Source organism: Symphalangus syndactylus, chromosome 16 (assembly GCF_028878055.3).
Source record: "Symphalangus syndactylus isolate Jambi chromosome 16, NHGRI_mSymSyn1-v2.1_pri, whole genome shotgun sequence".
NCBI lineage: Eukaryota > Metazoa > Chordata > Mammalia > Primates > Hylobatidae > Symphalangus > Symphalangus syndactylus.
The window spans coordinates 70,859,421-70,879,727 of NC_072438.2; positions in this window are offsets into that span (position 1 = coordinate 70,859,421).

Here is a 20,307-nt window from a genome sequence, read left to right on the forward strand (position 1 = left end):
TGGCCTGACACAGTCTGTGTTAATGTGACACGTCCGTTGCTTTCCTTAGCCTCTTTTCTGGTGCAAAATTGAATACCATCACATACATTCCTTATATAAAAGATTGAGGCCGGGTGCGGTGGCTCACGCTTGTAATCCCAGCACTTTGGGAGGCCGAGGCGGGCGGATCACGAGGTCAGGAGATCGAGACCACTGTGAAACCCCGTCTCTACTAAAAATACAAAAAAATTAGCCGGGCGTGGTGGCGGGCGCCTGTAGTCCAGCTACTCTGAGAGGCTGAGGCAGGAGAATGGCGTGAACCCGGGAGGCGGAGCTTGCAGTGAGCCGAGATTGCGCCACTGCACTCCAGCCTGGGCGACAGAGCCAGACTCTGACTCAAAAAAAAAAAAAAAAGATTGAAACCTCGTCGTTATCTATGTCTCCTGTCTGTATTTTTTAAAATATTTTCTATTTTTTCTTATTTTTTTTTATCAGAAATCAAATCTTAGGCAAAATAAATATTTTACATCCTTTTATTTTATTCATTCATCTATTCACTTAATGATTCAAGCTTATATACCTTCCACATACCTGGGGTATTTCCTCAACTTGAAAGCTTCCATCCCTATTCACACCTGTCACTCCTCTCCATTGAAAGTGGTCTATTTCCTCTCTATGAATTAGGGCTGGCCTATGGTTGCTCTGACCTATAGAATGTGGAAAAAGTGGCACCCTGCTGATTGCAGGCCTGGGCTTAAGAAACCTGGCAGCTTCCAGTTTGCTCTCCATGGCCATGAGCTATTGTATTAAAAAAATGCAGTATACGGTTGGAGAAAAGAAGGCAACTAAGGCAGCAGACATGTGAGTCAGACATATCTAGCCCCAGTCAAGGCGTTCCAGCCAACACCATGTGGAACAGAGACCAGCATGCCCTACCCAGTCCTGCCCACGTGGCAGCATCCCACCAACAAGGATCTGGGTTTTCTTGTCTTCAGCCACCAAGTTTTGGGGTAGTTTGCAATGTAGCAATAAATAGCATACATTTAAAACATGAAACTGAAAGAAACAAATACGAAACTTGTAAGTTAGCACCAAAAATATATCCGGGGAATAAAAGCCAACTTCTGGATCTACCATCTACTCTCAGGGCTGAATCATGTTTAATTGGATCCAAAGAAAGTTACTGGTTTTAAAAAAAGCAGAGGATGCAGCATCTAGCTTACAGGAAACTAATAAGACAGTGATTAGTGAAAATTGGAAACAGGTAGGTAGAGAGTAATCATTCCAGAAATTAGAGTAACCCAGTGGTTTTCAATCCTACCAATAAACCGGAATCATCTGGGCCCCTTTTGAAAGTACAGATTTCTGGGTCCCATGCTTTAAGATCCTGACTTAAATAATCTGGGGTGGGATCCAGAATAGCATTCTGAAATACTGCTGGGGTTGACAGGGGACTATGAAGAATAAAAATAAACCTGCAGCTGAAAGGCCAATGGTTAGTAATAATGTATTATGTATTTCAAATAGCAAAAAGAGGATTTTAAGGTCTCATCACAAACACATGATAAATACTTGAAGTGATGGATGTGCTAATTACCTTGATTTGATCATTCTGGCACTAGTTTCCAGTTTCTTGTTTCCGGTTGCCCTGCGGCCCCAGCTTTTTGTCTTTCAACTGTCCTGGATTTCTGGTGCCAGGATCTGACCTCACTGATGTGGACTTGCTGCCTTGACCCACAAAACCTCCATTCCACATGGACTCCCTGCTCTGCACTCTCAGAACTGGCTTTCCTGGACCTGACCTCTGTCTTGTCTTACTTAGGTACCTACTGTGGATACTTCCTTCCAGTAAGTATATATTTATGACGTACTTCAGATTGTACACCATAAATACATACAATTATTATTTGTCAATTAAAAATCAAAATTTTTAAAATAAAAAATGGGTTTTTTTTTTTTTTTTTTTTTTTTTTTAGAGACAGGGTATCTATTGCCCAGGCTGAAATGCAGTGGTGCAATCATAGCTCACTGTTACGTCAAACTCCAGGGCTCAAGTGATCCTCCTGCTTCAGCCTGCAGAATAGCTGGGACTACAAGTGTGCACTTGCACAGCTAATATTTTATTTTTATAGAGAGGGGGTCTCCCTATGTTGACCTCCCAAAGTGCTGGCATTACTGCTGTGAGCCACCATGACTGGCCCCTACAAATGTGTTTCAAACTTGCAAATATACGGCTTTTTGTTTGTTTGATTTTCTATCTAAATTGCATTGTTATCTGAGAATACAATCTGTAATTGGGCTAGAGCTAGAAATTTGGGCTAGGGCTTTATCTGTCATTTTTGTTGCATAACAAAGAATGAATATTTTGTAATATAAAAAGCTTATATAAAGTAATGAGACAAATATGCTTTTCTTAACGTGAGAAAAGGACAGGAACTAGTAGTTATGGCCTCAAACTAGCCTATAAACATTACAAAATCCAAATTAAAAACAATACACTGTTTTATCGACAAAATTAGCTAATGTTTATAAAATTCTAACACAGGAACATTGTGTTAGAATGGCTAAAATACCAAACAATAAGAATTCACAAATAGTGATGATAGAATTATCAATTAGTACCATATTTCAGAAAAGCAGTTGGGCCCTATATATCAAAGAATGTTCAAAATGTGTATTCCCTTTGACTCAGTAGTTTCACTTTTAAACACTTATTCTCTCAAAATAATAGATACCAACAAGAGATACAGGTATAATACTTTTATTGGGATAGAAATGGAATACTAAAGTCATAAAAAGGAGGAGGAAGTGTATACTCTACCCCAAAAGGCTAATATAGTAAATGTGAGTGATGTCAATTCTATCCATGCCAACATAGAAAAGAGTAATGCAATGTGTTGCATAACCCTTGGAATGGGAAATAAGGAAATCAATTTTTTAGAATGAGTTTAAAATAAACTCATCATGTGGTGCCTTATATAGGACACGCTGTAGGTCATTTTAATCAATAACCTTAATGGTTTTACAGCAAATCTGATCCTCACATTGTCTAAAAAATAAACTAAATAAGTAGGAGAGGACTAAGTTAATGTCACATAAATATATAGCTTTATTGTAATTAATGTAATATACAGATCTTACAATTCAACAAAAAGTAAATGAATAATATATCCCTAAGACAATCTGGACTAAATGTCATTTTCCTCTGCTTAGCTGTTGAAAGTAATGAAATAATCGATAATTCAAGGTTATTTTCCAACTGGAAAATTTTCAGAGTGGTTATCATCCATTTTGCCACTCAGCTGTAGAAAATGTCCAGCAATGTTCCTGTGGAACAGTGGATTCTGAACGGGGTAATTTCCTGATGCACCTGCCAGAATGAATTAGCTACCTATTGCACAGCCAGGCACATGCACGCCATGATCTGTTGCATGGAGCTATTTAAAATCTAGTGAATGTGAAGGAAGCCAAATTATTTCCCCTAAAATACTGAGGATTGTTAAGTTAAACACACTGAATGAACTCAGGGAAATGCTCTGCCCCAGCCTCTGTTTGCCCAATGGCAGGACATTGACCTTTCCTGACTGGAGACAGCACTGGCTCATCGGCCCAGAGTAGGTACCAGCAGGCACCAGATGAATCTGGGAGCAGATTTTACTATCTTCCCACATTTCCCCACTATTATTTTATTTATCTATCTATTTATTTATTTATTTATTTATTTGAGACAGAGTCTCACTCTGTCACCAGGCTGGAGTGCAGCAACACGATCTCGGCTCACTGCAACCTCTGCCTACTGGGTTCAAGCGATTCTCCTGCCTCAGCCTCCCAAGTAGCTGGGACCACAGGCGTGTGCCACCACGCCCAGCTAATTTTTTGTATTTTCAGTAGAGATGGCTTTTCACTGTGTTGGCTGGGCTGGTCTCAAACTCCTGACCTCAGGTGATCCACCCGGCTCGGCCTCCCAAAGTGCTGGGATTACAGGCGTGAGTCACTGTTGCCCAGCCCCCACCCTTTAAAAGACTGGAACTGAGCCAAGCACAGTGGCTCATGCCTGTAATCCCAGCACTTTAGGAGGCTGAGGCTGGGAGATCCCTTGAGGCCATGAGTTGGAGAACCACCTGGGCAACAGAGAAAGACGCTCTCTCTACAAAAATTTAAAAATTAACCCGATGTGGTGATGCACACCTGTAGTCCTAGTTACTCAGGAGGCTGAGGTGGGAGGATTGCTTGGGCCTGGGTGATGGAAACTTCAGCGAGCCATGATTGCCACTGCACTCTAGCCTGGGTAATATAATGAGGCCCTCTCTCTCATAAAAAAAAAAAAAAAGAAAAGAAAAGAAAAAAAAAAGGCTAGACTGGGTGCGCTGGCTCACGCCCGTAATCCCAGCACTTTGGGAGGCCAAGGCGGGTGGATCATGAGGTCAAGAGCTCAAGACCATCCTGGCCAACATGGTGAAACCCCATCTCTACTAAAATTACAAAAATTAGCTGGGCAAGCTGGCATGCACCTGTAGTCCCAGCTACTCGGGAGGCTGAGGCAGAAGAATCACTTGAACACGGGAGGCAGAGGTTGCAGTGAGCCGGGATCGCACCACTGCACTCCAGCCCGACGACAGAACAAGATTCCATCTCAAAAAAAAAAAAAAAGGCTAGAACTGCTCTCTCCTTTGTTTTGCCACTACATGGGATTTATGGCTCTTTGTTAAAATACCATTTAAGCAAAGCCTCTAAGCCACTGCCTTGAGAGAGAAGTACCGTTGAACTGAGGCCTCTCCCCAGTGTTGAGTATAGCACGGATTAACAAACTTGTGCTTGTTTTTCTCTTGTTAATCTTATTTTGTTTTCAGAAGAGTGTTTCAACTAAAAACCTAAGAACAGAAAGAAAATAAATTATGTTTTCTCACCTACAAATACCTAGGGAGGGCAGTAATTGACACTTGAGCCATTCTTTCTGGCAGAAGTTACATAGTAGGAACAATTGCTTATAGAGACATTAATACATACTAAACTTTATCATAGCCAGGTGCGGTGGCACACCTATAATCCCAGCTATTCGGGAACCTGAGGTGAGAGAATTGCTGGAGCCCAGGAGTTTGAGGCTAGCCTGGGCAATATTTCGAGGCTCCCATCTCAAAAAATTAAAAAAAATAAATAAACCCTATCATAAGCATATAAAGACATACCTGTGACTTACTTTGGCAAAAAGGTTTGGATTCCAGTTATCAAAAAGTGGCCTCCCATTAAAGAAGCGTAAGTTAAAGAATAGGTTAGATAAAACATATTTTTCTGTTTTATAACCCTAGAGACTGATGTTTGATCTTACCACATTTTCTTGGCTCCCTTGAATTGTGAAACGGCATCAAAAAAAGGGTACTGAAAGGCTTTAAGAGTTAGGGGTCTCTACTAAGCCCCGTAAAAGTTAAAGTAAGGATTGTCCAAGGAGTGACCAGGTTCAACCTGGTTAGCAGGGTGTAGTGTTATAATATATATGATCTATATGCACACATATGTATAAATATACACATACCTATGTATACACACACACATATATTTGCACAGACACACACGTATACACATGTGTATATACATTGGTTTTTTGTCCCCAGCTCATCCTAACTCCCACAATCCTTTGTACAGTCTCTTATTATCATGTTGGGTATGTTAGTTCTCAGGAAACAGAATCTCTCTGACCTTCCCTTGCTCCTGACTTTCTGACTGTGGGTCTCAAGACCATCCCCAGAGACGGTCCCACCCTGTAACTGGGGGAAAGAATGCCGACTCAAGAAGCTTCCATAAAAACCCGAGAGAACTGGGTTGGTGAGCTTCCCAATAGCTGAACACATGGAGGGTGGTGCACCCCGGGAGGACAGGGAAGCTCAGCACCCTTCCCCCATACCTCGCCCCACGTCTCTTTGCTTGGATTTTTTATAGTATCCTTTATAATAGACCAGTAAACCTCAGTGTTTCCCTGAGTTCTGTGTGCTGCTCCAGCAAATGAATTGAACTCAAAGAGGGGATCATGGGAGCCCCAATTTGACACTGATTGATCAGAAGTTCCAGAGGCCCAGATTTGTGACTGGTGGGAAAGAGGGGGCAGTCCTGTGGGACAGAGCTCTCAACCTGTGGGATCTGATGTTGTCTCTAGGTAGATGGGTCCGAATTGAATTAGAAGACAACCAGCTGGTGTCTGCTGCCTGGTGTGTGGGGAAAACTCCTATGCATTTGGTCACGGAAGTCTTCTGTGTTGATTGTTATGGTGGTATAAAGAGCAGAGGAAAAACATGATTTGGAAGAGTTTTTCCAAAACACAGGGCAATGGCATTTTTCCTTTTTTCAGTGGGAGGGGCTACCCTCAAACTCAATTTCACACTGGCGACCCCCAACATTTTCAAGTTCTGGACCACTGTCACCTGTGCTCACATTGCTTAGTGTTAAGGCACATATGTCCCTTAGCCACGCAAGATACTCTTACACTTATTGCATAAAACAAGAGAGCAACAGAGGTCATTGTCCCTCTGCTGGTAAACAGTCCGGTGTATCCAGGCACATCCCAGCCCAAGCCGGACTCTACAAATTCCGGAAACTGAGAGACTGTATGGACAGACTGAGAGACACCTGCTAACCTGCTCAAAAGTGGTGCATCCTTGGGTCTGGCCCAAGCCCATTGTGGGATAAGGCCTTACAAGCCTGGCCCACATCTGAATCTAGTCCATAAAATCAAAAGTGGATTAGATGTCAGGGAATGTTCTAACAGTCATTGTTCTTGCCCGATTAACTGGTCATTAAACACAGAACACAAAACACCCCTCTGTTCCATAGCTCTTGGCTGGGGGTAGATAAATCTTCATAGTCTCTAATACATTCTCCTATAGATTGCTATTAATTCACTTCTTTCGTTATTCAATCTCCCCATCTCCCTTTTTGGGGAATGGGAGTTGATTATTTTGTAGCTCTTGTAGTTGCTGTTTATAAAACTTTGGTCAGTTGCATTGTCTTAAATACTTGCTTGATTTGGATCCATCTCTTTTATCCATTTATTTGTACTGATTTTTAAATGGGCATAAAATTCAAAAAGTACAAAACAAAGTAATTTTAAAACTTTCTTTCTTATTCTATTCTCCCCAATAAATACCCTGTTCTGACCTCCAGAGGTAGCCAACCTTACGAGATTTCTAGTGTAATCTTCCTAAGATGTTCTATGCATATAAGTTGATTTTTTAAACAAACAAAAATAGCATAGCATAGGCATATTTCTGCATCTTGATTCCTTTTATTCAACAATCTATTTTGGCAATTATTTATTATTAGTACAAACCTACTTCATTCATTTTTAATGTTGCATAACATTTCATTCCATGATTGTACTATTATTTATTTCATCACTCCACATTGGTGGATATTTAGTTTCCTTCCTTTACAATTATAAATCAAGCTAACGTTAACATCTTCATACATTTGTTTTTGCCTCCACTAGTGAAAGAGTATGCATGTATTTCATTTTAATAGCTAATTTTAATAGCTGTTGCCAGATTGTCCCCTGGAGAGGCCTGTGGTAATTTCCTGTCCCATTTCCTGTTTCTCTAAACAATGACCAACAAAGTGTATTATCAAACACTTTGATAATCATTTTAATCTGTGTGAATCTGATTGGTAAAACATATTTTATCTTTATAGTTCTAATGAAAAATTAACTCCTTCTTTCCTATTTTTGTACCTTTTATATAATTTCTCTCTGTGTTGTATTAGCTACTGCCTCCAGAACGATGTCGAATAATTACTGTAAGCATGGATTTTCTTGTCTTGTCCCTAACTTTAAAATGAAGAAGTTTGATATTTCCCATTAAGTAGCTCTTGGGTTGAGTTACAGATATTTTGTCAGTCTCAGAGACTGTTTCCAGGGAACACAGTCTGAGACACGAGCCTGTGAACCACTATTTGATAGGTATTTTCCATTTGTTTCTTCAGGCCACCACTCTCCCTCCTGACTTTCCGCCTCAGGAGGCTCACTTGTGTGAATTACATGAACTGCTGTTCCTCCCTCCCTTGGATCCTTTGTGGTGGCACTCTTTTGACTAAACCCAACAGAAAGCCAATGGGCACAGAAGTTATGTGCCCATTGGCCTTCTATGGGGGTTAGTATGTGCCATTTGGCTTTCTGTTGGGTTTAGTCAAAAGAGTGCCACCACAAAGGATTCAAGGGAGGGGGGAAAATAAGGCTGGGTAGTGTTGAAGTCAAAATTAAAATATGCAAACAAATCTCTGGAATTCAACATTTATTTCAGGAAGAGAGAATTGCAATTCAGACCATACATGCAGACCAGGTGGTCTTCAGAATATCTGAAGAACAAAGAGAACGTCGGAAGTTTTATAAAAAAGAGAATGTTACACATTGACCATTGAGAAAGTTCATTGGCACTAGTATTTCTGGAGAGCTGGAAAACTGATTTGTGAGCAACACCAATGTGCAAAGTTAGTCCTAGAGTTGCACAAGTTATCTCAGCAACAATAGATAAAACTGGTTTCAGGTTACAACAGGTAGTTTCAGCAGCTGGACTTGCAGAGAATCACATTCTTGGAGTAATATTGTGTGTCTTGAGTGCTTTCCCCTCAAGCTTCCCTACCCTGTTTTAGTTTGGTACTACAAGAGTAATTCAATTCATATAATCATATAACCATCATACATCCATTTTTCAATGCACATGGCAGGTCAATAGCCAGACACTGAGATGCAGCAGAGAAAGAGATTGAATCACAAGGCTGGTGAACCAGGAGACAGGAGGAAATCTCAAATCCATCTCCCTACGGAGTTTGGGGCTAGGGTTTCTTTGTTTTTTGTGTTTGAGACGGATTCTCATTCTGTCACCCAGTCTCTAGTGCAGTGTCATGACTTTGGCTCACTGCAACCTCTGTCTCTTGGGTTCAAGTGATTCTCCTGCCTCAGCCTCCCAAGTAACTGGAATTACAGGCATGTGCCACCATGCCAAGCTAATTTTTTTGTATTTTTAGTAGAGACAGGGTTTCACCATGTTTGCCAGGCTTGTCTTGAACTCCTGATCCCAAATGATCCAACCACCTCAGCCCCCCAAAGTGCTAGGATTACAGGTGTGAGCCACTTTGCCTGGCTTGGGGCTAGGGTTTTTAAAGGTTTTAGAGTGGGACAAAGTATGGAGATCACCGATTGGTTGAAGAGTGCAGTATAGAGTCACAGGACAGAGAGGTAAAGAAACTGTATTCTCATGCCAATTTCATTTCTCTGGTTGGTGTCAGCTGTTTTGCTGTAATTCAGGATTTGAAAAACATCTTAAATAATCCTTGCACAAAAGTCTTATGATTCTAACATCAGAAATCCTATCTATAGGACAAATGGGAATGCAAATGTCAGTATCTAATGCTATGTGACTTTTGGTTACAAGGAAATGGGCCAAAGCGCAGCCCAATTAATGCTTAATCATAACTATATTTCTGTACAGAATTCTTGTTAACCTGATGAAGATGGCTTTAGTCAACTTTCACAATAGTTGCTCTGCTGGTCCAGGTTGAATGGGTTATTTCATTGTTGGAAGGTCAATGCTGCTCTCCAACTGGCCTGTTCAATATGACTCTATCCTTCCAAATACTGGTAGTATCTTTCTTCTTCTGTCCCCTCAAACCTAGAGATGGTGAAGATTCTGTTGCTACTATCACTTGTGGTTCTCTTGCACCAGCCATACCTTTTTAACTAGTCCTTCTTTAAATAAATCCCCTTCAAATCATGCAGGGTCTAATTATGCCATCTCTTTCCTTTTGGAACCAAGACTAATTAATGTACACTCATTAGGTACAAGTGAAACCACCTTTGTAAAGGTTATGACAGTAAGAGAAGTCTAGCATGGCCGACTCCATCTTGCTTCCAGCTTCATGGGCTGGCTGACCTCACTCATTCCTGGGCATAGGCCAAGCTAACCAAGGGAAGAATTCAGTTTATAGTTTAACTTTGAAGCAAGGATAATTATAGTCCCTCCCTTAAACTAACCTCCCTCCTTGCTCAAGGACCAAAGCTGCCTTTGTAAAACAAACGAAAGGTCACAAAATTAGGATAATGGAAGGGGTCTGAATTCTGCTGAAATGTAAGCATATTTCCTATAATCCCTTACGGTTCAAGAGTCATGTGGTCAGAGGTCACAAGATTTGTGAATTCCCCAATTGCTCCTATAGATAATATCACTATTGTAGAACTTAAGATTGGTATTTTGAGATGTTTTTCAGACTTTTGCATTCTGTTAGCTGATTGACTCTACCTGGACCCAGGACTCATGACTCAACCAGAATTGTGGCCCCTACCTAGAGGCAGACTCAATGTACAAGAACTGTTTTCCATACCCTTATGATTTTATCTCCAACCAATCAGCAGCACCCATTCCCTAGACCCTTGATCACCAAATTATCCATAAAATCTCTAGTTCTCAGGGAGACTAATTTGAGTAATAATTCCAGTACTTCTGCTTGTCTAGCTCTGCATTAATTAAGCTCTTTCTCTACTTCGATACCACAGTCTCAGTGAATCGTTTTTTGTCTATGCAGAGAGCAGGAAGAACCCATTGGGTGATTGCATAGAAAGCAAGATGAATTCTCCCATTGCTTCCTGTCTATACTGAACAAGTTTTAGCCAGGACGAAGGAAGAGGATGTAAGGAAATACTAACAATAATATCTACTGATACTAGCCAGGCATTGCCAAATAAAAACTAAACCTGCACTTAGATAAGGAGGAATTTTATTTTAAAAGATTACTTCAAGAAGTAGAGCTGAGAGGAAATAAGGGATTTTGCAATAGGAGGAGGGAGACTACTGCAACAGAGAGAAGACTTCAACAAGATCTGCAAATTCAACAGTTAGGCAAAATGGTAGGCCAGGCATGGTGGCTCATGCCTGTAATCCCAGCACTTTGAAAGGAGGCCAAGACGGGAGGATTGCTTGAGGAGTTCAAAACCAACCTGTGCAATTTAGTGAGATCCTATCTATACAAAAAATTAATAATAATTAGCTGGGTATGATGGTGCATGCTGTAGTCTCAGCTAACTGAGCTAACTGGGGGGCTGAGTTGGGAAGGATTGCTTGAGCCTGGGAGGTCAAGCCTGCAGTAAGGTATGATTGTACCACTGAACTCCAGTCTGGGTGACAGAGTCAGACCCGTGGCTAGAAAGAATCTGGCGTGGGACAGAGGAATGAAAGAGTGAGGTGGCTAATCTGATAGTAGATCGGAGATTGCTTGACCCTGGAGCCAGCCTATTTTCAGGAGGGGCTGTTAAGAAGGAGTTGTATGCTAGCTCAGGCTGAGGATGGGTCAAATTCTGGGATCTAGGGGAAGGAGATAATCTTAACCAACGTTTGATTAACAAGCACTTTGTTTAGATTTAGATTCCATGGGCACAAGCAGTTCAGCTAGTCATTTACGAGGCAGAGAATAGGAATTTAGAGGATTTTTGTCTGGCCTTGTCAAAGGTGAAAGAAACCAAATATTTCACCTGAAAATATTTCTCCTGGGTATGATGAATATTTTAAATTAAAGGCCCTTCAAGATCAACAGAGATCTAGAAGAGTCTTTTCCCCTATGTACATAAAGTCCCCACAGATCTGCTAAAGAGAATAATTATTTTTCTTTTCTCTCCCTGTTACCTCATTATCTACTAGGGGAAAAAAATCATGAAGATGAAGAGTAAAAAGGAAAAAAAAAAGAGAGAGAGAGAGAAAAAAAAAGCATGAATTAAGACCTTATGAATGTAACCACCCTGAATGGACCCTTTCACAAGATAGTATCTTCTTTTAGGCTCATTGAATTCCCAAAGAGAAACATTTACAAGTTAATCTGTTTCCTCATCCATTCATTCTCCCTGGTAATCATTTATTCCTTCTCCCAGAATTACCCATATTCCTCAGTTCCCCCTCCCCTCTGAAATAAGGGTATGTACCCCACTGGGGAGTTGGGGTAATCACGCTGTGATTCTCTCCCCCTCATCTCTGTACATGTTAATAAATCTGTATGCCTTTTTTCTTAATCTGACTTTGGTCAGTTTTCCCTTGGCCCTACAAAGGTAAAAAAGGGAGGCATCTGTGCGTCTTATCTGAGTCATATGGAAAAGTGTATTTCTCGGCAATAAAGAGATATTGGGAACACAGAGAGTGGGGGGATATCTTTAACCAGGGCTATTTTCCAGGATCACAGGGCCCAGGTAAAATTCAACATTGTCAGCACTTACATTAGAGTTTTATTTATTTATTTATTTATTTATTTATTTATTTATTTATTTATTTTTAATTACCTTTTAGTTTAGAGATGGAGGCCTCACCATGTTACCCAGGCTGCTCTCAAACTCCTAGACTCAAGTGATCTGCCCGCCTTGGCTTCCCAAAGTGCTGGGATTACAGATGTGGCCACCACACCCAGACAATCAAGAGTTTTCAATGGTGATCTTGATAGCGGCAGGAGGCAGTAAAATGCCTAGGCAGATGGGGGCGGGCCCCTGATGAAACCCGACCTTCAAGCTGAAGACGGTTTAAAGTCTGAAAACCAAGCTATCGGTCAGAGATAAATCCATGGACTGGATAGAGAACCTCTCTTCCCATTTGGGGCACTTTCCTCTGATTGATCCCCACCCTTCACCTATTTTACATATACCTACCCTTCCCTAATTGTTTTTTTGCAGAGTCTTGCCCATCTTTGAGTGGTGCCTTTTTTTTTAATCCTTTTTTGCATACTCACAACCCAATCAGCATGCACTCTCCCATTCTGAGCCACACTGGGAAACTATCTTCGGGTGGGGGACCACCCGCCTTGAGTCAGCTCTCCACTGAGAGCTGTTCCGTGGCTCAGTAAAACTCTTCTTCGCCCTTCTCACCCTCTGGTTGTCTGCGTAACCTCATTCTTCTTGGATGCAGGACAAAAACTAGAGACCTGCCAAATAGCAGTGATGAAGGAGTTACTGTAACACTGTAACTCTCCACCCTCCACTGGTGTCCAGCAGCCGCCCCACGCAACGGGAAGCAGTGGCAGGGCCAGGCCAGCCCCAGTGCCGCCAGCCAGAGTGGGGCAGCAGGACTGAATGAGCTATAGCACAAATACGCTAAAATACTGCCCTGCTCCCCATTCACCATGCTGTGAGCAGCAGGAAGGAAAGAAGAGCTACAACCCTTCTGGGGGCCTAGACTTTGGGGCTCCCTGAGCCAAAACTGTAGCATGCTGTAACACCCACTTTGGGGCTTCAGGGTTGCTGGCATCTCCAAGTTTTTCGGGCACCACCATGTTCCCCTTATCCAGACGCTGGCACCCAAAGCAGAAGCAGGTTGTGGCATGACTGGTCCAGCTGCAGGCTGAGAGTGGACCCCATAGTGAGTGTGGGATCCGGGCTGGAGCACAAGCCAAGCACAGCCCACTGAGTCGAGTGGGCAGGGTACCTCCAGCACAAGCCCGGAGCCCAGCAAGGCCCAGGCAAGGGTGTCACTGGCTGTGGACGTCCCTGGCTGGTGAAGCAGCACCAAAAATTCCTGCATCGATATAATTTAATTCTTTCACCATATCTACTTGTGTAAGTACAGTGATTAAGGGGAGTGCTAACAAGACAAACGTGGGCAGGTTATTTAATGATATTTTCCTCTAGTAAAAGGGGATTAATAATATCTGGCCTCAGGATTGTTGTGAGAGCTCGAAAACTTCATACACACAAAGTGCTTAAAACAGACCTGGGATGGGCTAAGTATTCAATAAATGATCCCAGGAAGAGAATCTTATTTTTCCCAATTTACAAATGAAGTTCCTGAGGCACAAGGAGGGCAAATAATTTACCCAAGTAAAGATTAAGACTCAACCAGATTTTAGGCTTTTATCTACAGTCTTCCCTCCTGCACGTCCCAAGCGGGGAGAAATTAATGGATAAATCAAAACTAGGCATGGTTGCTTGCACCTGTAATTCCAGCTACTCAGGAGGCTGCAGTGGGAGAATCTTGAGTGCAAGAGTTTGAGGCCAGCCTGAGCAATATAGTGAGACCCCATCTATTAAACATAAAAGTGGGCAGATAAAGTGGAAGAAATGTTAGACAAAGACTTGATAGGTTTTCCAGAGCTACTGCATACAAAAAAAAATTGAATCTTTTTTTTTTTTAATACAGGGTCTGGCTCTGTCACCCAGACTGAAGTGCAATGTCCTGGTCTGGGCTCACTGCAACCTCTGCCTCCCAGGCTCAAGCAATCCTCCCACCTCAGCCTCCTGACTAGGTGATACCACAGACATGTGCCACCACACCCAGCTAATTTTTGTATTTTTTGTAGAAATGGGGATTTGCCATGTTGCCCAGGCTGGTCTCAAACTCCTGAGCTGAAGCAATTCACCTGCCTTGACTTCCCAGTGTTGGGATTACAGGCATGAACCACCACACGGAGCCCAAATCACTTTTTTTTAATTTTTCTCAAAACGTAAAGATTCTTGAGGAAGTCAGAGTAAGAAAACATTCTTATTTCCATCAACCTGAAATAATCAAAAGGATCAGAATTCAGTTTTAATGAGTTTATTTGAGTAAAAAGCTGGAAGTTACCATGCAGGAAACACAGACTCCAGAGAAATAGGGTCAATGCTCTGAAGTTACCATCTTGCTTATATAGGCAGAACACAAAGAAATTTAGTGGGATTACATTTTCTAAACAAGGCTGGCTTATGAACTATACCAATTTAATGAGTTACAATGTGGTTTCTGTACAGCCTGTTTTCTTTTCTTTACAGTTTGTTTACATTTTCTTTCCAATTAAAAGAGTGTATTTGACATTCCAACCTAGACAGTGTGATAGGAAGTCTGTGTGACACAGTGAAGAGGAAAATTGGGGAATTAATAGGCCCAGTGCTCAGAAAACGGTGAGTAAATGACTCTTTGGGAATGTGAAGGGTGGAACTGCACAGAAACAAAGATTGTCTTATTATCCAGATAAGGTTCCCCAGGCAATCTCTAAGAGCTTCTCTCAGAAGAATAGATGAAAAGTCTGTCTGGGAGTAATGAGGACTCCCAGTCTCTTCTCTTCTCTGGGTAGTTGATCTTGCCTGGTTATTTGATGAGATTTTTAGGGAGGGGTCTTAAGACAATTGCATGTCATTTGGAAAGAAGCTTTCTTAGTCAGATAAGGAAATTCCAGAGAGAATCTCCACTTGAGAGGGGGACAAGGTAAGGTTAGAAGGGCTTTGATTATAAGGCAGCTCCTAAGGCTTCTTAGCATGTCAGAGTACCAGTCTTTGAGGTATTGCTTTCTGAGCCCCAACAAAGCTTATGTGTCATTCAAGAGTATGCAGCAATTTTTTACAGCCTAAACAACAACAAAATCTTTTTTAGGGAGAGGTATTTTATCAGTAACATTTTCAGAATTGCCAGTGTATGGTTGGTTTTTATTATGGTTTTAAAATTCTTTATGGAAAATGTACCTAATTATTGCCTGCACCAAGAGCAGACCATTTCCACTGCCTCGGTCTTAACTGGTATATGGTCAAATACACAAAGGTCCTTCTTTTAGAATGATACATGTTGAAGTATTTAAGCATGAAGTTTCACAATGTCTACAACTTAACCTCCAATGGCTAAGACACACACACACACACACACACACACACACACACACACAGCGCATAGAAATTGATAGGGAAAATACAGACACTTCTCACCATACGATGGGAATGAGTCCCAATAAACCCACCCTAAATTGAAAATGCATTTAATGCACAGCCCTTTCAACATCATAGCTTACCCTAGCCTACCCTAAACACTTCTATTAGCCTATGGTCAGGCAAAATAATCTAACACAAAGCCTATTTTAAAATAAAGTGTTATTCATTTATTAGAATCACAGAGTGCAAAAATAAATATAAAAATAATATTAAATAAAGTATTGCTGGGTGCAGTGGCTCTCATGCCTGTTATCCCAGCTACTCAGGAGGCTGAGGCAGTTCAAGGAGTTCAAGGCTGCCATACACCATGATTGTGCCACTGCACTCCAGCCTGGATGACAGAGCAGAGTTCTAATAGAACTTCAGGACCGGGCCTGATATTATGTCCTGCAGAAATGCCTCTGCAGGGAACAGAGGTGGAGAAATTGTAGGTTCAGTATTTTAAATGGACACCTGTAACCCAATTCCCAAACCTCATCCTCTTCAAATCTACATATAAGTAAGTTAAGAGTCTACCATAAATTGAGATAGTCACATTACTTACTGCTCTCAGTAATGTCTGCCTCACTATGGAGCCAAGTTAGGAGAGTTTTACTGGAGGGAAATCAGAGAGCACACACACACACACACACACACACACACACACACACACACAGCCCTTCACGCTCATCTTGGTTTTCTTTTACCTCTCTGTCTTTGGCAGGAAGAGCTTGAATAACACCTCCTGTTTTGTTGTTGTTGTTGTTGTTGTTGATGTTTTTTTTTTTTTTTTTTTTGAGACAGAGTCTTGTTCTGTCCTCAGGCTGGAGTACAGCAGCATGATCTTGGCCTCACTGCAACCTCCATCTCCTGGGTTCAAACAATTCTCATGTCTCAGCCACCTGAGTAGCTGGGATTACAGGCACGCGCCACCATGCCCCACTAATTTTTTTTGCGTTGTTAGTAGAGACAGAGTTTTGCCATGTTGGCCAGGCTGGTCTCGAACTCCTGGCCTCAAGTGATCCACCCACTTTGGTCTCTCAAAGTGCTGGGATTACAGACACGAGCCACCATGCCTGGCCTAAAGAAAACATTTTAAAAGAAAAGAATAATTATTAACTCCAGTAACTCATACAGAAAAGTACTAAAAAAAAAGTAATCATAGAATACTGTGGCTTATTAGAGCATAATATTTATGGTCATAATAACAAAGGCACCTAATACGGATTTCACAAAAAATTGAGATATGACATTAAAAGGATGGAGGGAAGAAATAGATTGTGAAATAAATTCCTCATTTTCTGAAACAGGAAGTCAAGAGAGGGGTTCTGAGAGTAATGAAAAAAGAGACAGCAACAATCAGGCATAGTGGCCCACTCCTGTAATCTCGACTATGCTGGGGGCTGAAGTGGGAAGATCATTTGAGGCCAGGAGTTCAAGACTAGCCTGGGCAACACAGTGAGATCCCGTCTCTGTAAATAAAAAGTCAAAAAAATGAGCCAGGCATGGTGGTATACACCTGTAGTCCCAGCTACTTGGGAGGCTGAGGCAGGAGGACTGCTTGAGCTAAAGAGTTTGATGCTGCAGTGAGCTATGAGCCACCACATTGTGGCCTGGGCATCTCTATTAAAAATAATGAGATTGCAATAGTATTTAGAAATAGGAAAAGAGATATACACTGGTGTGTCTGAAAGTGGTTGCCTCAGCAAGAGGAAGAGATGGAGGTCAAAAGGACAAAAAGTTGGTTTTCTTATAAGCCTTTTTCCCCTATTTTTTATTTTTTATTTTTTTTTTAGGCAGAACAGAATAAGGACAGTCAGAGTGGGAATGACGGCCTTCTATTCAAAGTGTGTTTCTCAACATCAACTGGGAGCTTGTTAATACAGTGTCTCCAATCCAGCCCAGACCTACAGAATCAGCCTGCATTTTAACACCATCTCCTGGTGATTCATATGGCCATTGTAATTTGAGAAGCATTTGCCTAGTAGTCACAGTGCAGGGGGCCTGAGATGAGGTGCAGGTGTCTATCACTGTAGTAAAGGTGAGGAACTGAAGCAAGATTCATGAAGTACACAAGATTCTGAACTCAGCTCATCATTTGAGGTAACTTCACCCTTTACCCCTTTACCCTTATACCTTCTTAACATCACTGCTCTGTATTTCTGGCAAGCCTTAATCTTCTTGTTTCCCAAATTTCCTGCCCTGGTCATCACTTTTTTCACCATCTGGTTTGAGTTTTACCTCTCTACTTCACAAAATCTATCTTTATAGATTTTGTCACATGGCAGTTGCAGGTATTATTGTTCTCAAATTGTTCCTGTTTAATTACCAAGACCATATAACTCACAATAGATTACATGCTCAAGAAAGCTTAGCAATTGGCTTCTTTGAAATCTTCAAGTTATGCCAGAACTGATGCACGAAGAACTGTAAGCAGACCAGTCTCCGCTGTCCAGGAAAGGGAGGAAAACAAAATTACAGATAAGAGCTTTGATGGCGTAAACCCACAATTATAATAGCTCTTAGAGAGTGGTCCCTGGGTGTGGTGGCTCTCACCTGTAATCACAGCACTTTGTGGGGCTGACGCAGGAAGACTGCTTGAGCCTACGAGTTTGAGACCAGCCTGGGCAACATAGTAAGAACCTCATCTCTACAAAAAATAAAAAAAAAAAAATTAGCCAAGTGTGGTGGCATGCACCTGTAGTCCCAGCTACACGGGAGGCTGCCATGGGAGGACCACTTGAACCCAGGAGTTTAAAGCAGCAGTGCGCCCTGACTGTGCCACTGCTCTCCAGCTTTGGTGACACAGCAAGACCCTGTCTCAAAAAAAAAAAAAAAAAAAAACTCACACAAGAACCCTTCCATCAAGACAGTGGCCCTCTAATGATTCCACTAGAAGTGAGGAATAAGCTAAGTATGTGTTAGTTAGATCAAGAGAAACCTTTGATTTCCAGTCCCACTAAACTATGTCTTTATTATACTTTTTTGTCCCAAGTTTTCACAGATTTATAAAGCTTCTCTAAATGTTGAGTCTGGTTTAAGTAAAAAATTAAGTTTCTTTCAGACACATAAAAATTACAACTCTATCAAAAGTCCTCTATGATTAACGATCTTAGCTCCTTTATTAAAGTGAAAATTAATCTACGCAAATTAGCTTCTCTTTGAAGTGACCCTTGTGTATTAGGGTTCTCCAGAGAGACAGAACTAATAGGATAAATGTATATATGAAAGGAAATTTATTAAGAATCGACTCACACAAGCACACGGTGAAGTCCCACGATAGGCCATCTGCAAGCTGAGGAGCAAGGAAGCCAGTAGTGGTTCAGTCCGAGTCCACGCCTCAAAAGCAGGGAAGCCGACAGTGCAATCTCCAGTCAATGGCCGAAGGCCAGTGGGCCCCTGGCAAACTAGGGGTATAAGTCCAAGAGTCCAAAAGCTGAAGAACCTGGAGTCTGATGTCCAAGGGCAGGAATCACCCAGCACAGGAGAAAGATGAAAGCCAGAAGACTCAGCAAGCCAACTTAATCCCACTTTCTTCTACCTGCTTTGTTCTAGCTGCACTGGCAGCCGACTGGATGGTGCCCATGCACACAGAGGATTTGTCTGCCTCTCCCAGGCCACTGACTCAAATGTCAATCTCTCTGGCAACACCCTCGCAGACACACCCAGAAACAATAAAGGCATCCTTCAATCCAATCAAGTTGACACTTAGTATTAACCATCACATCTTGCAAACAAGCTATTTGAGATTACAGCACTGACAAGATGTTGCATTTTAGGCTGGGCGTGGTGGCTCACGCCTGTAATCCCAGCACTTTGGGAGGCCGAGGCAGGTGGATCTCTTTTATCTAGGAGTTTGATACCAGCCTGGGTAACATGATGAAACCATCTCTATAGAAAATACAAACATTAGCCAGGCATGGTGGCACATGTCTGTAGTCCCACCTACTTGGGAGGCTGAGGTTGCAGTGAGCTGAGATCATGGCACTGCACTCCAGCCTGGGCGACAAAGGATCTTGTCTCAAAAAAAATAAAAAAAGATGTTGCTTTTAAAACATCATTCTATCAAGGAGGAATTAATATTTATCCACATAAGAAATTATTTACTTTGTGCTGTCCTCTCAATCACCATTTATTGATAGAAGATTTTGAAGATGATCCCTTATGAGAAAATAGGGAATTTGTAAAACAAGTGATTCTATGGTCCAGAACAGTCTGCCATAAATAGATATTTCTCTGAAGATTCATGTTGTATCTTAAACATTTGTGCAAATCTACTCTATAATAGATCCATGGTAGTTTTTGTTTGAAAAGGTGTCCATCCAACATTAAGCAAAAATGACACTCCCAAAAGTGTTTATCCTCTGAGAAGCCAGCACCCAGCTCACACCCAGTTTATGAACAGCATTATGATGCTGTAGACCTACCTCATCTCCACCCACCCTGCATATTTGCTGTAAAACTGTAAATACTGAACCACATAATCTGTCTCAGGCATGTACGTGTACATGTGAGGGACAGAGCAGTCTTGAAACTTGTGTGAATAATTTTTTTGTTTGTTTTTACACCATAATCCAATTCTAATTATCTTAGTTGAATTTGAAAACTTTTTAAATTGCATTAAATTTCCAAACAAGTTCTCCCACATTACACTAAAGCATTCCTTATGT